This window comes from Pseudophryne corroboree, unplaced genomic scaffold (genome assembly GCF_028390025.1).
Source record: "Pseudophryne corroboree isolate aPseCor3 unplaced genomic scaffold, aPseCor3.hap2 scaffold_775, whole genome shotgun sequence".
In the NCBI taxonomy this organism is placed as follows: domain Eukaryota; kingdom Metazoa; phylum Chordata; class Amphibia; order Anura; family Myobatrachidae; genus Pseudophryne; species Pseudophryne corroboree.
Window position 1 is genome coordinate 162143 of NW_026970354.1, and position 21740 is coordinate 183882.

At 41.3% G+C, this 21740-nt stretch overlaps 2 non-coding genes across 2 annotated transcripts; both read right to left on the minus strand.

The window, feature by feature from the left end:
- Nucleotides 1–1348: 1348 nt before the first annotated feature.
- TRNAN-AUU (transfer RNA asparagine (anticodon AUU)) lies at nucleotides 1349–1422 on the minus strand. Its single transcript has one exon. It is a non-coding gene; the product is annotated as a tRNA-Asn (tRNA).
- Nucleotides 1423–4847: 3425 nt separating this feature from the next.
- TRNAN-AUU (transfer RNA asparagine (anticodon AUU)) lies at nucleotides 4848–4921 on the minus strand. Its single transcript has one exon. It is a non-coding gene; the product is annotated as a tRNA-Asn (tRNA).
- Between the last annotated feature and the right edge of the window lie 16819 nt (nucleotides 4922–21740).

The following is a 21740-nucleotide window of genomic DNA, read 5'->3' on the forward strand; positions in this document are numbered from 1 at the left end:
TCTTTTTCTCTGCAACCCAATGCTAAATTGTGCTTCCTAGATGTTTTTATAAAATCACTGAATCAAATCTAACTCTGATTACATCAGAGAAGGCCAGGTACCCTACACCATAACAGGGGGTATGAAATTTGACTTGTCTACTTAAAAATCACCAAAATCTGATAACAAGGTCAATTAGGTCCCTGGGTGGGATTGAACCACCAACCTTTTGGTTAATAGCCGTACATACTAACTGATTGCACCACAGAGACACTTTGCAAAAGTCCATACTGACAAAGGCTAATAAGCATTCATCTAAAACGTTTCCTAGAAAAACTTTAAAAAGTCAATAATCTGGAGAGTTTTTGTAAGATGTTTCTTCCATCAACCAACGAAGAAACACATTGGTACTTTCCCATGATGAGTGAGTGCTTCAGGATCTCTTGAACTTACATGTGCAGCAGAGTACTGCAATGGAAGCATGCTGGGCTCATAACCGAGAGGTAGGCAGATTGAAACTATCCTCTGCTATATGCATTTTTTGTTTGTTAATGAAAGTAATCCAAAACTGGGATTGATATTTTGTCTCTTTTATTTTTACTTAAAGTACAATAACTTTTACCATTTTAATTTGTTTTAATAGTATATTGACAGTATTGTTTTCTTTCAAAAATCCACTTCATTTTCTTTACCCTATTATTAAAATGGTAATTGACAAAAACAAACTACATTGTCACCAGAAGAGCAATACAAAATGTACAAGTGATATATTAAAATCATCTTTCCAGCTTGAATTTCAATGTTGCATTGGGTCAACAATTTTGTGAGAAACATCTTCACCCTTAAATAAAGATTTTCTTAATTCCTTACCTGTGTGCTAATTAGATATCACCTTGTTTTCACATTAAACAGACTTCCACATGAGAAAGCAGCAAGGATGCAGTGGCGTTAATGTTTCCTGGTGTCAACTTGTATTATTTCAGTACACATTGAAATGAGGATGCATCTTGCTGCCTTTCCAATGAAGCAAGTTTAATTTAGTAATAGGTGAAAAACCATCCTTACAAAGGTGTTAATCAGAGACTTGGCTTTGTGGACACTTTTCAGAGAACAAATTTGTTAGCATAAAAATAAAGCCAGAAAATGAAGAGCTGTTTAATCACTCAATTGGATTTTTTTGCCAGCATATTTCTTTTTCTCTGCAACCCACTGCTAAATTGTGCTTCCTAGCTGTTTTTTATAAAATCACTGAATCAAATCTAACTCTGATTACATCAAAGAAGGCCATGTACCCTACACCATAAGAGGAGGTTTGAAATTTTGACTTGTCTACTTAAATATCACCAAAATCTGATCACAAGGTTAATTACGTCCCTGGGTGGGATTGAACCACCAACCTTTTGGTTAATAGCCAAACACACTAACCGATTGCGCCACAGAGACACTTTGCAAAAGTCCATACTGACAAAGGCTAATAAGCATTCATCTAAAACGTTTCCTAGAAAAACTTTAAAAAGTCAATAATCTGGAGAGTTTTTGTAAGATGTTTCTTCCATCAACCAACGAAGAAACACATTGGTACTTTCCCATGATGAGTGAGTGCTTCAGGATCTCTTGCACTTACATGTGCAGCAGAGTACTGCAATGGAAGCATGCTGGGCCCATAACCCAGAGGTAGGCAGATTGAAACTATCCTCTGCTATATGCATTTTTTTTGTTAATTAAAGTAATCCAAAACTGGGATTGATATTTTGTCTCTTTTATTTTTACTTAAAGTACAATAACTTTTACCATTTTAATTTGTTTTAATAGTATATTGACAGTATTGTTTTCTTTCAAAAATCCACTTCATTTTCTTTACCCTATTATTAAAATGGTAATTGACAAAAACAAACTACATTGTCACCAGAAGAGCAATACAAAATGTACAAGTGATATATTAAAATCATCTTTCCAGCTTGAATTTCAATGATGCATTGGGGCAACGATTTTGTGAGAAACATCTTCACCCTTAAATAAAGATTTTCTTAATTCCTTACCTGTGTGCTAATTAGATATCACCTTGTTTTCACATTAAACAGACTTCCACATGAGAAAGCAGCAAGGATGCAGTGGCGTTAATGTTTCCTGGTGTCAACCTGTATTATTTCAGTAGACATTGAAATGAGGATGCATCTTGCTGCCTTTCCAATGAAGCAAGTTTAATTTAGTAATAGGTGAAAAACCATCCTTACAAAGGTGTTAATCAGAGACTTGGCTTTGTGGACACTTTTCAGAGAACAAATTTGTTAGCATAAAAATAAAGCCAGAAAATAAAGAGCTGTTTAATCACTCAATTGGATTTTTCTGCCAGCATATTTTTTTTCTCTGCAACCCACTGCTAAATTGTGCTTCCTAGCTGTTTTTATAAAATCACTGAATCAAATCTAATTACATCAGAGAAGGCCAGGTACCCTACACCATAACAGGGGGTTTGACATTTTGACTTGTCTACTTAAAGATCACCAAAATCTGATAACAAGGTCAATTAGTTCCCTGGGTGCGATTGAACCACCAACCTTTTGGTTAATAGCCAAACACACTAACCGATTGCGCCACAGAGACACTTTGCAAAAGTCCATACTGACAAAGGCTAATAAGCATTCATCTAAAACGTTTCCTAGAAAAACTTTAAAAAGTCAATAATCTGGAGAGTTTTTGTAAGATGTTTCTTCCATCAACCAACGAAGAAACACATTGGTACTTTCCCATGATGAGTGAGTGCTTCAGGATCTCTTGCACTTACATGTGCAGCAGAGTACTGCAATGGAAGCATGCTGGGCCCATAACCCAGAGGTAGGCAGATTGAAACTATCCTCTGCTATATGCATTTTTTTTGTTAATTAAAGTAATCCAAAACTGGGATTGATATTTTGTCTCTTTTATTTTTACTTAAAGTACAATAACTTTTACCATTTTAATTTGTTTTAATAGTATATTGACAGTATTGTTTTCTTTCAAAAATCCACTTCATTTTCTTTACCCTATTATTAAAATGGTAATTGACAAAAACAAACTACATTGTCACCAGAAGAGCAATACAAAATGTACAAGTGATATATTAAAATCATCTTTCCAGCTTGAATTTCAATGATGCATTGGGTCAACAATTTTGTGAGAAACATCTTCACCCTTAAATAAAGATTTTCTTAATTCCTTACCTGTGTGCTAATTAGATATCACCTTGTTTTCACATTAAACAGACTTCCACATGAGAAAGCAGCAAGGATGCAGTGGCGTTAATGTTTCCTGGTGTCAACCTGTATTATTTCAGTAGACATTGAAATGAGGATACATCTTGCTGCCTTTCCAATGAAGCAAGTTTAATTTAGTAATAGGTGAAAAACCATCCCTACAAAGGTGTTAATCAGAGACTTGGCTTTGTGGACACTTTTCAGAGAACAAATTTGTTAGCATAAAAATAAAACCAGAAAATGAAGAGCTGTTTAATCACGCAATTTGATTTTTTTGCCAGCATATTTCTTTTTCTCTGCAACCCAATGCTAAATTGTGCTTCCTAGATGTTTTTATAAAATCACTGAATCAAATCTAACTCTGATTACATCAGAGAAGGCCAGGTACCCTACACCATAACAGGGGGTATGAAATTTGACTTGTCTACTTAAAGATCACCAAAATCTGATAACAAGGTCAATTAGGTCCCTGGGTGGGATTGAACCACCAACCTTTTGGTTAATAGCCGTACATACTAACTGATTGCACCACAGAGACACTTTGCAAAAGTCCATACTGACAAAGGCTAATAAGCATTCATCTAAAACGTTTCCTAGAAAAACTTTAAAAAGTCAATAATCTGGAGAGTTTTTGTAAGATGTTTCTTCCATCAACCAACGAAGAAACACATTGGTACTTTCCCATGATGAGTGAGTGCTTCAGGATCTCTTGAACTTACATGTGCAGCAGAGTACTGCAATGGAAGCATGCTGGGCTCATAACCGAGAGGTAGGCAGATTGAAACTATCCTCTGCTATATGCATTTTTTTTTTGTTAATGAAAGTAATCCAAAACTGGGATTGATATTTTGTCTCTTTTATTTTTACTTAAAGTACAATAACTTTTACCATTTTAATTTGTTTTAATAGTATATTGACAGTATTGTTTTCTTTCAAAAATCCACTTCATTTTCTTTACCCTATTATTAAAATGGTAATTGACAAAAACAAACTACATTGTCACCAGAAGAGCAATACAAAATGTACAAGTGATATATTAAAATCATCTTTCCAGCTTGAATTTCAATGTTGCATTGGGTCAACAATTTTGTGAGAAACATCTTCACCCTTAAATAAAGATTTTCTTAATTCCTTACCTGTGTGCTAATTAGATATCACCTTGTTTTCACATTAAACAGACTTCCACATGAGAAAGCAGCAAGGATGCAGTGGCGTTAATGTTTCCTGGTGTCAACTTGTATTATTTCAGTACACATTGAAATGAGGATGCATCTTGCTGCCTTTCCAATGAAGCAAGTTTAATTTAGTAATAGGTGAAAAACCATCCTTACAAAGGTGTTAATCAGAGACTTGGCTTTGTGGACACTTTTCAGAGAACAAATTTGTTAGCATAAAAATAAAGCCAGAAAATGAAGAGCTGTTTAATCACTCAATTGGATTTTTTTGCCAGCATATTTCTTTTTCTCTGCAACCCACTGCTAAATTGTGCTTCCTAGCTGTTTTTTATAAAATCACTGAATCAAATCTAACTCTGATTACATCAAAGAAGGCCATGTACCCTACACCATAAGAGGAGGTTTGAAATTTTGACTTGTCTACTTAAATATCACCAAAATCTGATCACAAGGTTAATTACGTCCCTGGGTGGGATTGAACCACCAACCTTTTGGTTAATAGCCAAACACACTAACCGATTGCGCCACAGAGACACTTTGCAAAAGTCCATACTGACAAAGGCTAATAAGCATTCATCTAAAACGTTTCCTAGAAAAACTTTAAAAAGTCAATAATCTGGAGAGTTTTTGTAAGATGTTTCTTCCATCAACCAACGAAGAAACACATTGGTACTTTCCCATGATGAGTGAGTGCTTCAGGATCTCTTGCACTTACATGTGCAGCAGAGTACTGCAATGGAAGCATGCTGGGCCCATAACCCAGAGGTAGGCAGATTGAAACTATCCTCTGCTATATGCATTTTTTTTGTTAATTAAAGTAATCCAAAACTGGGATTGATATTTTGTCTCTTTTATTTTTACTTAAAGTACAATAACTTTTACCATTTTAATTTGTTTTAATAGTATATTGACAGTATTGTTTTCTTTCAAAAATCCACTTCATTTTCTTTACCCTATTATTAAAATGGTAATTGACAAAAACAAACTACATTGTCACCAGAAGAGCAATACAAAATGTACAAGTGATATATTAAAATCATCTTTCCAGCTTGAATTTCAATGATGCATTGGGGCAACGATTTTGTGAGAAACATCTTCACCCTTAAATAAAGATTTTCTTAATTCCTTACCTGTGTGCTAATTAGATATCACCTTGTTTTCACATTAAACAGACTTCCACATGAGAAAGCAGCAAGGATGCAGTGGCGTTAATGTTTCCTGGTGTCAACCTGTATTATTTCAGTAGACATTGAAATGAGGATGCATCTTGCTGCCTTTCCAATGAAGCAAGTTTAATTTAGTAATAGGTGAAAAACCATCCTTACAAAGGTGTTAATCAGAGACTTGGCTTTGTGGACACTTTTCAGAGAACAAATTTGTTAGCATAAAAATAAAGCCAGAAAATAAAGAGCTGTTTAATCACTCAATTGGATTTTTCTGCCAGCATATTTTTTTTCTCTGCAACCCACTGCTAAATTGTGCTTCCTAGCTGTTTTTATAAAATCACTGAATCAAATCTAACTCTGATTACATCAGAGAAGGCCAGGTACCCTACACCATAACAGGGGGTTTGACATTTTGACTTGTCTACTTAAAGATCACCAAAATCTGATAACAAGGTCAATTAGTTCCCTGGGTGCGATTGAACCACCAACCTTTTGGTTAATAGCCAAACACACTAACCGATTGCGCCACAGAGACACTTTGCAAAAGTCCATACTGACAAAGGCTAATAAGCATTCATCTAAAACGTTTCCTAGAAAAACTTTAAAAAGTCAATAATCTGGAGAGTTTTTGTAAGATGTTTCTTCCATCAACCAACGAAGAAACACATTGGTACTTTCCCATGATGAGTGAGTGCTTCAGGATCTCTTGCACTTACATGTGCAGCAGAGTACTGCAATGGAAGCATGCTGGGCCCATAACCCAGAGGTAGGCAGATTGAAACTATCCTCTGCTATATGCATTTTTTTTGTTAATTAAAGTAATCCAAAACTGGGATTGATATTTTGTCTCTTTTATTTTTACTTAAAGTACAATAACTTTTACCATTTTAATTTGTTTTAATAGTATATTGACAGTATTGTTTTCTTTCAAAAATCCACTTCATTTTCTTTACCCTATTATTAAAATGGTAATTGACAAATACAAACTACATTGTCACCAGAAGAGCAATACAAAATGTACAAGTGATATATTAAAATCATCTTTCCAGCTTGAATTTCAATGATGCATTGGGTCAACAATTTTGTGAGAAACATCTTCACCCTTAAATAAAGATTTTCTTAATTCCTTACCTGTGTGCTAATTAGATATCACCTTGTTTTCACATTAAACAGACTTCCACATGAGAAAGCAGCAAGGATGCAGTGGCGTTAATGTTTCCTGGTGTCAACCTGTATTATTTCAGTAGACATTGAAATGAGGATACATCTTGCTGCCTTTCCAATGAAGCAAGTTTAATTTAGTAATAGGTGAAAAACCATCCCTACAAAGGTGTTAATCAGAGACTTGGCTTTGTGGACACTTTTCAGAGAACAAATTTGTTAGCATAAAAATAAAGCCAGAAAATGAAGAGCTGTTTAATCACGCAATTTGATTTTTTTGCCAGCATATTTCTTTTTCTCTGCAACCCAATGCTAAATTGTGCTTCCTAGATGTTTTTATAAAATCACTGAATCAAATCTAACTCTGATTACATCAGAGAAGGCCAGGTACCCTACACCATAACAGGGGGTATGAAATTTGACTTGTCTACTTAAAGATCACCAAAATCTGATAACAAGGTCAATTACGTCCCTGGGTGGGATTGAACCACCAACCTTTTGGTTAATAGCCGTACACACTAACTGATTGCGCCACAGAGACACTTTGCAAAAGTACATACTGACAAATGCTAATAAGCATTCATCTAAAACGTTTCCTAGAAAAACTTAAAAAAGTCAATAATCTGGAGAGTTTTTGTAAGATGTTTCTTCTATCAACCAACGAAGAAACACATTGGTACTTTCCCATGATGAGTGAGTGCTTCAGGATCTCTTGCACTTACATGTGCAGCAGAGTACAGCAATGGAAGCATGCTGGGCCCATAACCCAGAGGTAGGCAGATTGAAACTATCCTCTGCTATATGCATTTTTTTGTTTGTTAATTAAAGTAATCCAAAACTGGGATTGATATTTTGGCTCTTTTATTTTTACTTAAAGTACAATAACTTTTACCATTTTAATTTGTTTTAATAGTATATTGACAGTATTGTTTCTTTCAAAAATCCACTTCATTTTCTTTACCCTATTATTAAAATGGTAATTGACAAAAACAAACTACATTGTCACCAGAAGAGCAATACAAAATGTACAAGTGATATATTAAAATCATCTTTCCAGCTTGAATTTCAATGATGCATTGGGGCAACGATTTTGTGAGAAACATCTTCACCCTTAAATAAAGATTTTCTTAATTCCTTACCTGTGTGCTAATTAGATATCACCTTGTTTTCACATTAAACAGACTTCCACATGAGAAAGCAGCAAGGATGCAGTGGCGTTAATGTTTCCTGGTGTCAACCTGTATTATTTCAGTAGACATTGAAATGAGGATGCATCTTGCTGCCTTTCCAATGAAGCAAGTTTAATTTAGTAATAGGTGAAAAACCATCCTTACAAAGGTGTTAATCAGAGACTTGGCTTTGTGGACACTTTTCAGAGAACAAATTTGTTAGCATAAAAATAAAGCCAGAAAATAAAGAGCTGTTTAATCACTCAATTGGATTTTTCTGCCAGCATATTTTTTTTCTCTGCAACCCACTGCTAAATTGTGCTTCCTAGCTGTTTTTATAAAATCACTGAATCAAATCTAACTCTGATTACATCAGAGAAGGCCAGGTACCCTACACCATAACAGGGGGTTTGACATTTTGACTTGTCTACTTAAAGATCACCAAAATCTGATAACAAGGTCAATTAGGTCCCTGGGTGCGATTGAACCACCAACCTTTTGGTTAATAGCCGTACATACTAACTGATTGCGCCACAGAGACACTTTGTAAAAGTCCATACTGACAAAGGCTAATAAGCATTCATCTAAAACATTTCCTAGAAAAACTTTAAAAAGTCAATAATCTGGAGAGTTTTTGTAAGATGTTTCTTCCATTAACCAACGAAGAAACACATTGGTACTTTCCCATGATGAGTGAGTGCTTCAGGATCTCTTGAACTTACATGTGCAGCAGAGTACTGCAATGGAAGCATGCTGGGCCCATAACCCAGAGGTAGGCAGATTGAAACTATCCTCTGCTATATGCATTTTTTTTGTTAATTAAAGTAATCCAAAACTGGGATTGATATTTTGTCTCTTTTATTTTTACTTAAAGTACAATAACTTTTACCATTTTAATTTGTTTTAATAGTATATTGACAGTATTGTTTTCTTTCAAAAATCCACTTCATTTTCTTTACCCTATTATTAAAATGGTAATTGACAAAAACAAACTACATTGTCACCAGAAGAGCAATACAAAATGTACAAGTGATATATTAAAATCATCTTTCCAGCTTGAATTTCAATGATGCATTGGGTCAACAATTTTGTGAGAAACATCTTCTCCCTTAAATAAAGATTTTCTTAATTCCTTACCTGTGTGCTAATTAGATATCACCTTGTTTTCACATTAAACAGACTTCCACATGAGAAAGCAGCAAGGATGCAGTGGCATTAATGTTTCCTGGTGTCAACTTGTATTATTTCAGTAGACATTGAAATGAGGATGCATCTTGCTGCCTTTCCAATGAAGCAAGTTTAATTTAGTAATAGGTGAAAAACCATCCTTACAAAGGTGTTAATCAGAGACTTGGCTTTGTGGACACTTTTCAGAGAACAAATTTGTTAGCATAAAAATAAAGCCAGAAAATAAAGAGCTGTTTAATCACTCAATTGGATTTTTCTGCCAGCATATTTTTTTTCTCTGCAACCCACTGCTAAATTGTGCTTCCTAGCTGTTTTTATAAAATCACTGAATCAAATCTAACTCTGATTACATCAGAGAAGGCCAGGTACCCTACACCAGGCATGTCCAACCTGCGGCCCTCCAGCTGTTGTGAAACTACATATCCCAGCATGCCCTGACACAGTTTTGCTGTTAGAGAATGCTAAAACTGTGTCAGGGCATGCTGGGATGTGTAGTTTCTCAACAGCTGGAGGGCCGCAGGTTGGACAGGCCTGCCCTACACCATAACAGGGGGTTTGAAATTTTGACTTGTCTACTTAAAGATCACCAAAATCTGATAACAAGGTCAATTAGGTCCCTGGGTGGGATTGAACCACCAACCCTTTGGTTAATAGCCGTACATACTAACTGATTGCGCCACAGAGACACTTTACAAAAGTCCATACTGACAAAGGCTAATAAGCATTTAACTAAAACGTTTCCTAGAAAAACTTTAAAAAGTCAATAATCTGGAGAGTTTTTGTAAGATGTTTCTTCCATCAACCAACGAAGAAACACATTGGTACTTTCCCATGATGAGTGAGTGCTTCAGGATCTCTTGAACTTACATGTGCAGCAGAGTACTGCAATGGAAGCATGCTGGGCCCATAACCCAGAGGTAGGCAGATTGAAACTATCCTCTGCTATATGCATTTTTTTTTTGTTAATTAAAGTAATCCAAAACTGGGATTGATATTTTGTCTCTTTTATTTTTACTTAAAGTACAATAACTTTTACCATTTTAATTTGTTTTAATAGTATATTGACAGTATTGTTTTCTTTCAAAAATCCACTTCATTTTCTTTACCCTATTATTAAAATGGTAATTGACAAAAACAAACTACATTGTCACCAGAAGAGCAATACAAAATGTACAAGTGATATATTAAAATCATATTTCCAGCTTGAATTTCAATGATGCATTGGGGCAACGATTTTGTGAGAAACATCTTCACCCTTAAATAAAGATTTTCTTAATTCCTTACCTGTGTGCTAATTAGATATCACCTTGTTTTCATATTAAACAGACTTCCACATGAGAAAGCAGCAAGGATGCAGTGGCGTTAATGTTTCCTGGTGTCAACTTGTATTATTTTAGTAGACATTGAAATGAGGATGCATCTTGCTGCCTTTCCAATGAAGCAAGTTTAATTTAGTAATAGGTGAAAAACCATCCTTACAAAGGTGTTAATCAGAGACTTGGCTTTGTGGACACTTTTCAGAGAACAAATTTGTTAGCATAAAAATAAAGCCAGAAAATGAAGAGCTGTTTAATCACTCAATTGGATTTTTCTGCCAGCATATTTTTTTTTCTGCAACCCACTGCTAAATTGTGCTTCCTAGCTGTTTTTATAAAATCACTGAATCAAATCTAACTCTGATTACATCAGAGAAGGCCAGGTACCCTACACCATAACAGGGGGTTTGAAATTTTGACTTGTCTACTTAAAGATCACCAAAATCTGATAACAATGTCAATTAGGTCCCTGGGTGGGATTGAACCACCAACCTTATGGTTAATAGCCGTACATACTAACCGATTGCGCCACAGAGACACTTTGCAAAAGTCCATACTGACAAAGGCTAATAAGCATTCATCTAAAACGTTTCCTAGAAAAACTTTAACAAGTCAATAATCTGGAGAGTTTTTGTGTGGGACAGTGTGCGTGTTTTAATTGTGTGTGTGTTAATTGTCCCGGCGGTTATTGGCGTCTGTAGTGTGCGCCCCATCCTCCTCCGCTGCCGCTGACAGGAGCGGCGGTGTGCGGCTCTCCCCCTCCTCCGCCGGCTCCGTCCTCCCGTCGTGGCCCTGCAGTGTGTGCCGGTCTCCCCAGCAGCAGCAGCAGGTTAGTCTCTCCCCCCCCCTCTCTATCTCTCTCTCTCTCTCTCTCTCTCTCTCTCTCTCTCTCTCTCCTCCTGTGGATTGCAGTTTGTAAGTATCATTTTAATTTTTACAGGTACCCCTATTGAATTCTACTGGACAAGTGGACGTGATCGGCGTGGGATGTAGGTAAGTAATCTGTCTCTTATTTTTACAGGTACCCCTATTGGATTCTACTGGACAAGTGGACGTGATCGGCGTGGGATGTAGGTAAGTAATCTCTCTCTCATTTTCACAGGTACCCCTATTGGATTCTACTGGACAAGTGGACTTGACCGGCGTGGGATGTAGGTAAGTAATCTGTCTCTCATTTTTACAGATTCCCCTACTGGATTCTACTGGACAAGTGGACGTGACCAGCGTGGGATATAGGTAAGTAATCTGTCTCTCATTTTTACAGGTACCCCTATTGGATTCTACTGGACAAGTGGACGTGATCGGCGTGGGATGTAGGTAAGTAATCTCTCTCTCATTTTCACAGGTACCCCTATTGGATTCTACTGGACAAGTGGACGTGACCGGCGTGGGATGTAGGTAAGTAATCTGTCTCTCATTTTTACAGGTACCCCTATTAAATTCTACTGGACAAGTGGACGTGACCAGCGTGGGATGTAGGTAAGTAATCTGTCTCTCATTTTTACAGGTACCCCTACTGGATTCTACTGGACAAGTGGACGTGACCGGCGTGGGATGTAGGTAAGTAATCTGTCTCTCATTTTTACAGGTAACGCTATTGGATTCTACTGGACAAGTGGACGTGACCGGCGTGGGATGTAGGTAAGTAATCTGTCTCTCATTTTTACAGGTACCCCTATTGGATTCTACTGGACAAGTGGACGTGATCTGCGTGGGATGTAGGTAAGTAATCTCTCTCTCATTTTCACAGGTACCCCTATTGGATTCTACTGGACAAGTGGACGTGACCGGCGTGGGATGTAGGTAAGTAATCTGTCTCTCATTTTTACAGATTCCCCTACTGGATTCTACTGGACAAGTGGACATTACCAGCGTGGGATATAGGTAAGTAATCTGTCTCTCATTTTTACAGGTACCCCTATTGGATTCTACTGGACAAGTGGATGTGATCGGCGTGGGATGTAGGTAAGTAATCTCTCTCTCATTTTCACAGGTACCCCTATTGGATTCTACTGGACAAGTGGACGTGACCGGCGTGGGATGTAGGTAAGTAATCTCTCTCTCATTTTCACAGGTACCCCTATTGGATTCTACTGGACAAGTGGACGTAACCGGCGTGGGATGTAGGTAAGTAATCTGTCTCTCATTTTTACAGGTAACGCTATTGGATTCTACTGGACAAGTGGACGTGACCGGCGTGGGATGTAGGTAAGTAATCTGTCTCTCATTTTTACAGGTACCCCTATTGGATTCTACTGGACAAGTGGACGTGACCGGCGTGGGATGTAGGTAAGTAATCTGTCTCTCATTTTTACAGGTACCCCTTCTGGATTCTACTGGACAAGTGGACGTGACCGGCGTGGGATGTAGGTAAGTAATCTGTCTCTCATTTTTACAGGTAACGCTATTGGATTCTACTGGACAAGTGGACGTGACCGGCGTGGGATGTAGGTAAGTAATCTGTCTCTCATTTTTACAGGTACCCCTATTGGATTCTACTGGACAAGTGGACGTGACCGGCGTGGGATGTAGGTAAGTAATCTGTCTCTCATTTTTACAGGTACCCCTACTGGATTCTACTGGACAAGTGGACGTGACCGGCGTGGGATGTAGGTAAGTAATCTGTCTCTCATTTTTACAGGTAACGCTATTGGATTCTACTGGACAAGTGGACGTGACCGGCGTGGGATGTAGGTAAGTAATCTGTCTCTCATTTTTACAGGTACCCCTATTGGATTCTACTGGACAAGTGGACGTGATCTGCATGGGATGTAGGTAAGTAATCTCTCTCTCATTTTCACAGGTACCCCTATTGGATTCTACTGGACAAGTGGACGTGACCGGCGTGGGATGTAGGTAAGTAATCTGTCTCTCATTTTTACAGATTCCCCTACTGGATTCTACTGGACAAGTGGACATTACCAGCGTGGGATATAGGTAAGTAATCTGTCTCTCATTTTTACAGGTACCCCTATTGGATTCTACTGGACAAGTGGACGTGATCGGCGTGGGATGTAGGTAAGTAATCTCTCTCTCATTTTCACAGGTACCCCTATTGGATTCTACTGGACAAGTGGACGTGACCGGCGTGGGATGTAGGTAAGTAATCTGTCTCTCATTTTTAGAGGTACCCCTATTAAATTCTACTGGACAAGTGGACGTGACCAGCGTGGGATGTAGGTAAGTAATCTGTCTCTCATTTTTACAGGTACCCCTACTGGATTCTACTGGACAAGTGGACGTGACCGGCGTGGGATGTAGGTAAGTAATCTGTCTCTCATTTTTACAGGTAACGCTATTGGATTCTACTGGACAAGTGGACGTGACCGGCGTGGGATGTAGGTAAGTAATCTGTCTCTCATTTTTACAGGTACCCCTATTGGATTCTACTGGACAAGTGGACGTGACCGGCGTGGGATATAGGTAAGTATGTGTGAGTGTGTCAGTGTGCTTTAATAAATTTTTACTGTCACGGTGTGTGAGTTGTGTTTTTATTTGGGTATTTTTTCTGTTGTAGAACTACAGGTACCGGCGGGCCCGTTATTTCCCTGCATGTTGGTACTTGAGGTTCTCCAAGTACCAGCAAGCGGGGAGGCTTTCTGAGCCTTGTAGTTCCACAACAAAAAACAATATTCTTTTTTTACTTACATGACTATCAGCCTCCCATCCACAGCCCACGGATGGGGGGGACAGCCTCGGGCTTCACCCCTGGCCCTTGGGTGCCTGGAGGGGGGGTGACCCCTTGATTTAAGGGGTCCCCACTCCTCCAGGGAACCCCGGCCAGTGGTGACTAGTTGGGGGGGTAATGCCACGGCCGCAGGGACCTACATAAATGTGTCCCCTGGCTGTGGCATTATGTCCCTGGCTAGTGGAGCCCGGTGCTGGTTTTAAAAATACGGGGGGACCCCTACATCTTTTGTCCCCCGTATTTTTGGAACCAGGACTGGACTAAGAGCCCGATGCTGGTTGTCTAAATACGGGGAACCCCTGTCCAATTTTTTCCCAGTATTTAAACAACCAGGACCGGCTCAAAGAGCCCGAGGCTGGTTATACTTAGGAGGGGGACCTCACGCAGTTTTTTTTAACATTTTTAACCCATTCAGACCCTTCTCCATTAAGTTAATGGAAACCCTGGACAACAAAATTGCATTCATGTCCTCCTCCCGCTCCCTTCCCAGTCCCAAACACTGATTATTATTTTTTTCTATAAAAATGTACAATATATCATAAGTATGATGAGCAGGCATGCAGCGGGCATTGGCGACTTTGGACTGAGTTGCAAATTAGTGGCGGAGGGCTGGGTCAGTTGATGGTGGGCGAGTTTGTAAGCCATTGGTGGTGGCAGCGGGCATCGGCTCAGAGGCAGTGGTGGGCATTGGCTCGGTGGCGGTAGGGTTCATCGACAGGATTCGGTGGACATTATGGCTGTAGTGCCTCGCCGCATGCCACTGACCTCACCGCACGCCACTGGTGTGTGGGACAGTGTGCGTGTGTGTTAATTGTGTGTGTGGGACAGTGTGAGTGTGTGTTAATTGTGTGTGTGTGGAACAGTGTCAGTGTGTGTAAATTTTTGCAGTCCAGTGTGTGTGTGGGGGAGAGGAAAGTATGAGAATGTGTGTGTGTGTGTAGTCTGAGTGGGTGTGTGTAGGATTTGGGGGTGGCCAGTCTGTGTGTGTGTAATCAGTGTGTGTGGGATGTACTAATGGCCATTTACCGAAGAGAGATATGTATTAAACCACGGGCACTGAGATGCCCTTCTCACTCACCATCCAGCTGGGTGGGCGAGCCGGGCGGGTGGAAAGCCAGCAGCAGGGGCAGCATGCCGGATATCAGCAGCCGAGGGTGGGGGCTGTAATGCACATGCGGAGCCCAAAGCCGGAGATCAGCAGCATGCTGACCGGCAATAAGCAGCTTCTGCTTCCGCGTTCAACATGCTGCTGATCTCCGGCTTTGGGCTACGCAGGGTTCGGGGGATGGGTGTCCTCTGCCGGTGTACTGCAGCTCCGGGGGTGCGGGCTCCGGAGGCTTTCAGCACTGTTGAATATCCAGCTGCCTCAAGTATGTACAGCCCGCACCCTCTGCTGCTGATATCCGGCATGCTGCTGCTGGCTGTCCCCCCGCCCGGCTCGGCCACACAGCTGTATGGTGAGAAGGGCATCTCAGTTCCTGAGGTTTAACACATATGCCTCAGAAAATGGCCTCTGCGGTAAACGATACTAATGCTTACCGTGACAGTAACAGCGGGGAGGAAGGCGCACATCGGGATCCTGCAGCATGAAACAAGAACCCCTTCGGAGCGCAGCAGGCCACACTGAAAAGGGTGCATACCCGGTGCGGTGCTCTGCATCCCGGGTGGTGCCGAAGATGTGGAGTGTCGGAGGTGGCAGAAGCGCCACAGCTTGGGGTGAGAAACCGCTGCAGCCCTTCCGCTGCTAAACTCTGCAATTAGTCTATTAAGGGGGTGGGCTCCCCTCATCATAGTGCCCCACAGGCCATGTTAATTCTGGGGGGTAGGATCCCCTAACTCTATAATGGGAATTTTGGCTCATATCATGTGCTGTAACGTGAATTTTGGCTAATACCGTGTGCTATAATGTGAATTTCGGCTCATACTATGTGGGGTAATGTGAATTTTGGCTCATTCCGTGTGCTGTAATGTGAATTTCGGCTCATACCGTGTGCTGTAATGTGAATTTCTGCTCATACCATGTGGGGAAATGTGAATTTTGGCTCATACCATGTGGAGTAATGTGAATTTTGGCTCATACCGTGTGCTATAATGTGAATTTCGGCTCATACCGTGTGCTATAATGTGAATTTTGGCTCATACCATGTGGGGTAATGTGAATTTCGGCTCATACTGTGTGCTATAATGTGAATTTCGGCTCATGCCGTGTGGGGCAATGTGAATTTCGGCTCATACTGTGTGCTATAATGTGAATTTCGGCTCATACCGTGTGCTATAATGTGAAAGGGGCACCAGTACTAGATAGTATAAGGGGTCCTACTACACTGAATGACACGCCCCTTTTGAGTGACCACACCCCTTTTCCGGAGCGCGCGCGCCTTAGGCGCGCGCATAATTGCTGTCTGCACTCTTTCATTCCACCTTCAAAAATTCAACTTCGACCACCGCACCTACATACACATACATACACACACACACCCTGACATCTTTATATGCAGTGACACCGGTGGCGTCTGCACATACTTTCCTTTTGTATTTTTTTTTTTATTATCATTTTATTAATTTATTATTTTTATTAAGAAAAAAAATTTTTTTTTTTGGGGGGGGGGGGGGCGCCATTATTGATCTTGCCCTGGGCTCCAAAAACCCTAGTTACGCCTCTGGCTATAACGTTGGCTCATACAGTGTGCTATAACGTTGGCTCATACAGTGTGCTATAACGTTGGCTCATACAGTGTGCTATAACGTTGGCTCATACAGTGTGCTATAAAGTGAATTTTGGCTCATACAGTGTGCTATAAAGTGAATTTTGGCTCACACAGTGTGCTATAAAGTGAATTTTGGCTCATACAGTGTGCTATAATGTGCACTTCGGCTCATACAGTGTGCTATAACATTGGCTCATACAGTGTGCTATAACGTTGGCTCATACAGTGTGCTATAAAGTGAATTTTGGCTCATACAGTGTGCTATAAAGTGAATTTTGGCTCATACAGTGTTGTGTAAAGTGAATTTTGGCTCATACAGTGTGCTATAACGTTGGCTCATACAGTGTGCTATAATGTGAATTTCAGCTCATACAGTGTGCTTCAATGTTGAATTTCTTTGTAAGAATATCCTTGTGTCTATCCCATGCATGTTTAAATTGCCCTACTGTCTTATCCTCTACCACCCCTGATGGAAGGAATGGCGATTTGGCAGTCTGTATCACCAGTGCGCAGGGTTCTCTCCACTAACTGGCAACATTTTATTAGTAATGGCAACAATAGGAAATTTTAGAAGCGAACGGGAAGGGCATTACTAAGTGGGAGGGGCTATGATTAGGGGGAGGAGTCATAATTCTTAAACCGCCCCCCCTAAAAGTTAAGTCTAGATCCGCCACTGCTTGCACTTTATCAGTTCACCAGGCTTAATAGATCTGCCCCAATGTTTCAAAATGGAATGCATCAAGAGAACGGTGTTGGTATTGTAAAAATACACACAGCTCCTGGTATTTCCTGGTGGTCTCCCATCCAAGTACTAAAACCAGGACCAACACTGCTCAGCTTCCATGATCAGGAGAGATTGGGCAAATCCAGTGTGCTGTGGCTGTAGATGAGCTCGTGGTTTCTGTTAGAGCTCTTCTACTTCTAACTTCTGGTACATAAAAGAATATGTGTAAAAATTAAATGTACAGTACCAAGAAAAGGGTGTTGGTAGTTTAAAAACACCTAAAGAATCTGATAATACATGGATGGGAGACTGCTTGGTAGTAACAAAGTCCAATACTGCTTTGCTTCAAAGATCAAATGAGATTGGGCATATCCAGTGTGGTGTGGCTTTAGATAAGCTTTGTGGTTTCTGTTAGAGCTCTTCTACTTCTAACTACTGGTACATTAATGAATATGTATAAGGTTGTAGTTTATCCAATATCCCTTTAATACCTTACCTCCCCCCCCCCTCCCCTCCCCTCCTTATAGCTTCCTTTGTTCTCTCCTCCTCGTGTGTGCGTTATTTGTTTTCTCATACGTCCTAGAGGATGCTGGGATCACATTAAGAACCATGGGGTATAGACGGGATCCGCAGGAGACATGGGCACTTTAAGACTTTCAAAGGGTGTGAACTGTCTCCTCCCTCTATGCCCCTCCTCCAGACTCCAGTTTTAGAATTGTGCCCAGTGAGACTGGATGCACTACAGGGGAGCTCTACTGAGTTTCTCTGAAAAGACTTATGTTAGTTTTTCTTATTTTCAGGGAGGCTGCTGGCAACAGTCTCCCTGCTTCGTGGAACTTAGGGGAGAGAAGTATGACCAACTTCTAGTGAGTTCAATGGCTCTGCTTCTGGCTGACAGGACACCATTAGCTCCTGAGGGTGCTGATCGCTGGGTACGCCTAGATGCCCACTCCCGTAGCCTGCCATCACCCCCTTACAGAGCCAGAAGTCAGAAGACAGGCGAGTAGCAGAAGAACAGAAGACTTCTTCTCCAGTGACGGCATTCTGAGGTACCACGCAGCGAGCGGAATGCTGTGCGCCATGCTTCCACACAAACACAGGCACTGCAGGGTGCAGGGCATGTGGGTGGGTGGGTGGGGGGGCACCCTGGGCAGCATAAATTCCTCACAAAAGGCTGGCAAAAGTGGACATTAGTGCCTGGGCACTGTCCTTACCCCGCCAGCGTAATTAATTATTTGTTTCTGAGCGGGACAGAAGCGTGCCATTACAGCGGCGGGGCTTCTTCCTCACCTCACCAGCACATCTATAGAGCGTTACAAGTCTATCACTATAGAGTTTATTATTTCCCAGACTGTGTACTTTTGGCGCTGGGTTGTGAGCTAAAAAATCCTCTCTGTCTCTCTGACAGATTTACTGTAGGTCTATCCCCCATAAGCCGATGTGTCTGTGGGTACTTGGTACATGTGTGTCAACATGTCGGTGGCTGAATGTTTTTCCCAAGAGGAAACTATATTAGGAATGCAGACATATGATGGTGGCCCTGTTGGCACCACCAATAACTGACTGGGTGAAAGTTTCAATAATATCAGAGTGAGGTTGGATAAATCTGTGTGCCAGACACAGACGTAGAGAATAGATGTGATGTTCATGGCTATGCTTCTTTTCCCTCAGGCCCGCAAAAATGTTACTACACACTGATACTGACTCGGATACTGATTCCTATGTCGACCATAATATTTCCTGATTAGATCCAATATTGGCAAGGAGCATTCAGTACATGATTGTGGATATTAAGGACATATTAACATCACTGAGGACCCTGCTGTTCCTGACAAAGGGGTCTATATGTATGTATATATAGATATATAATGAAAGCTGATGTAACGTTCCTCCATCTCTGTTTGAGAAAGTCTTGGCCAGCTCGACAAGATGGTTTCAAATCCCCAAAAGGTTTCCGATTGTTTATTCATTTCCTGCTGCGGACAGAATAAAGTGGGAGTCACCCCCTGTTCTGCACGGGGCCCTGTCACAAATCCAGCGGATCGTATGCAGGAAGCTACATTATTTCTAGTTATGTAACCACGGGTACATTACTTAGACCTGCCATTACATGCGCATGGGTGAGTAGTAGTATTCAAGAATTGGTCGAATACCTTGTCTTCCGATATAGATATCTTGGAGAGATGGGATACTCCTTACGTTGGATCATATCAAGGACACTGCAGCATACTTACGACTGCAAGGGATATAGGACTCTTGAGTTCACGGGCCAATTTCATGGCAGTCTCGGATAGGAGGGCATTGTGGATTCACCAAGGGAATGCTGATGCTGACTCCAAGAAGAAAGGGAGTCTCTTCCCTATGAAGGTGAAGCCTTGTTTGGCAACGGCCTAGTTAATTTGATCTCGGCAGCTCCCGCAGGTAAGTCAACCTTCTTGCCCTATGTTCCCTCTCAACGGATGAAGACGCATCATTGTCTAACGCAGTCATTTTGTCCCAATAGATATGCAAGAAGTTAAGATTCCCCTTTCTTTGCAGGTAGAGGAAGGAGAAGAGGGAAGAGGTCTGTAGCCTCTTCAAGATCGCAGGAGCAGAGATCGTCCTCTGCTTCTGCCAAATCCACTGCATGACGCTGGGGCTCTCTTGCAGGAGCCCACACCAGTGGGGGCACGTCTAAAACACTTCAGTCAGTTCTGGATTAATTTGGACCTGGACTCGTGGGTTTTACAAATAGTGTCACAAGGGTACAAACTGGGGTTTCAAGACGTTCCCCCTCACCGATTGTTCAAATCGGCCTTAGTCAGCAGGGAGAAGGTTTTTATTCAAGCCTCTTCGTGCTCCCGAAGCCGGACGGCTCAGTCAGACCAATCTTAAATCTGAAATCCCTCAATTTCTACCTAAAGAAATTCAATTTCAAGATGGAATCTCTCAGGGTAGGGATCTCCAGTCCGGAGGAAGGAGATTTCATGGTTTTGGTAGACATAAGGATGCCTAATTACATGTTCCCGTTTAGCCACTGCATCAAGCTACCTGAGGTTTGCAATTCAGGATTGTCATTACCAATTTCAGACGTTGCCGTTTGGTCTGTCCACGGCTCCGAGGATTTTCACCAGGGTGATGGTGGAAATGATGGTTCTCCTTCGCAAGCAAGGAGTCACAATTATGCCGTACTTGGATGATCTCCTGATAAAGGCGAGATCCAGGGACCAGTTGGTGCAAAACATCTACTCTCCCTGACAGTTCTTCAACAACATGGTTGGCTCCTAAACTTGCCAAAATCGCAGTTGGTCCCAATGACGCGGTTGTTGTTTCTGGGAGTCATACTGGACACAGAAGAGGCTTTCTTCCAGTGGAAAGGCTATGGAGTTCCAGAGTCTGGTCAAACAAATTCTGAAACCAGCAAGAGTGTTAATCCATCAATGCATTCTGTTGCTGGGGAAGATGGTTGCGGCCTACGAGGCCATTCAGTTTGGCAGGTTCCATGCCAGAGTGTTCCAGTGGGACCTGTTGGACAAGTGGTCCGGATCCCACCTACACATGCACCGGAGGATAATCCTGTCTTCCAAGACCAGAATCTTACTCCATTGGTGGCTGCACAGTTCTCACCTCCTAGAGGGGCGATGGTTCGGGATCCAGGACTGGATCCTAGGGACCATGGATGCAACCCTCCGAGGCTGGGGAGCAGTCACACAGGGGGAAAACATCCAAGGAAGATGGTCAAGTCAGGAAAGTTTTCTCCACATAAATGTTCTGGAGTTAAGGGCCATTTAATAACTGCAGACACAGTACGCACTGGGACGGGTGCCCAGCATCCTCTACGGACTAAGAGAAAAGGATTTACCGGTAGGTATTAAAATCCTATTTTCTCTAACGTCCTAGAGGATGCTGGGGACTCCGTAAGGACCATGGGGATAGATAGGCTCCGCAGGAGACATGGGTACTTTAAGAAAGACTTTAGTTCTGGGTGTGCACTGGCTCCTCCCTCTATGCCCCTCCTCCAGACCTCAGTTTGATACTGTGCCCAGTGGAGACTGGGTGCTTTTCAGGAGCTCTCCTGAGCTTTCTGACAGAAAGTATTTTGTTAGGTTTTTAATTTTCAGGGAGCACTGCTGGCAACAGACTCCCTCATCGAGGGACTGAGGGGAGAGAAGCAGCCCTACTCTCTGAGTTGCAAGGTCCAGCTTCTTAGGCTACTGGACACCATTAGCTCCAGAGGGATTGGTACGCAGGATC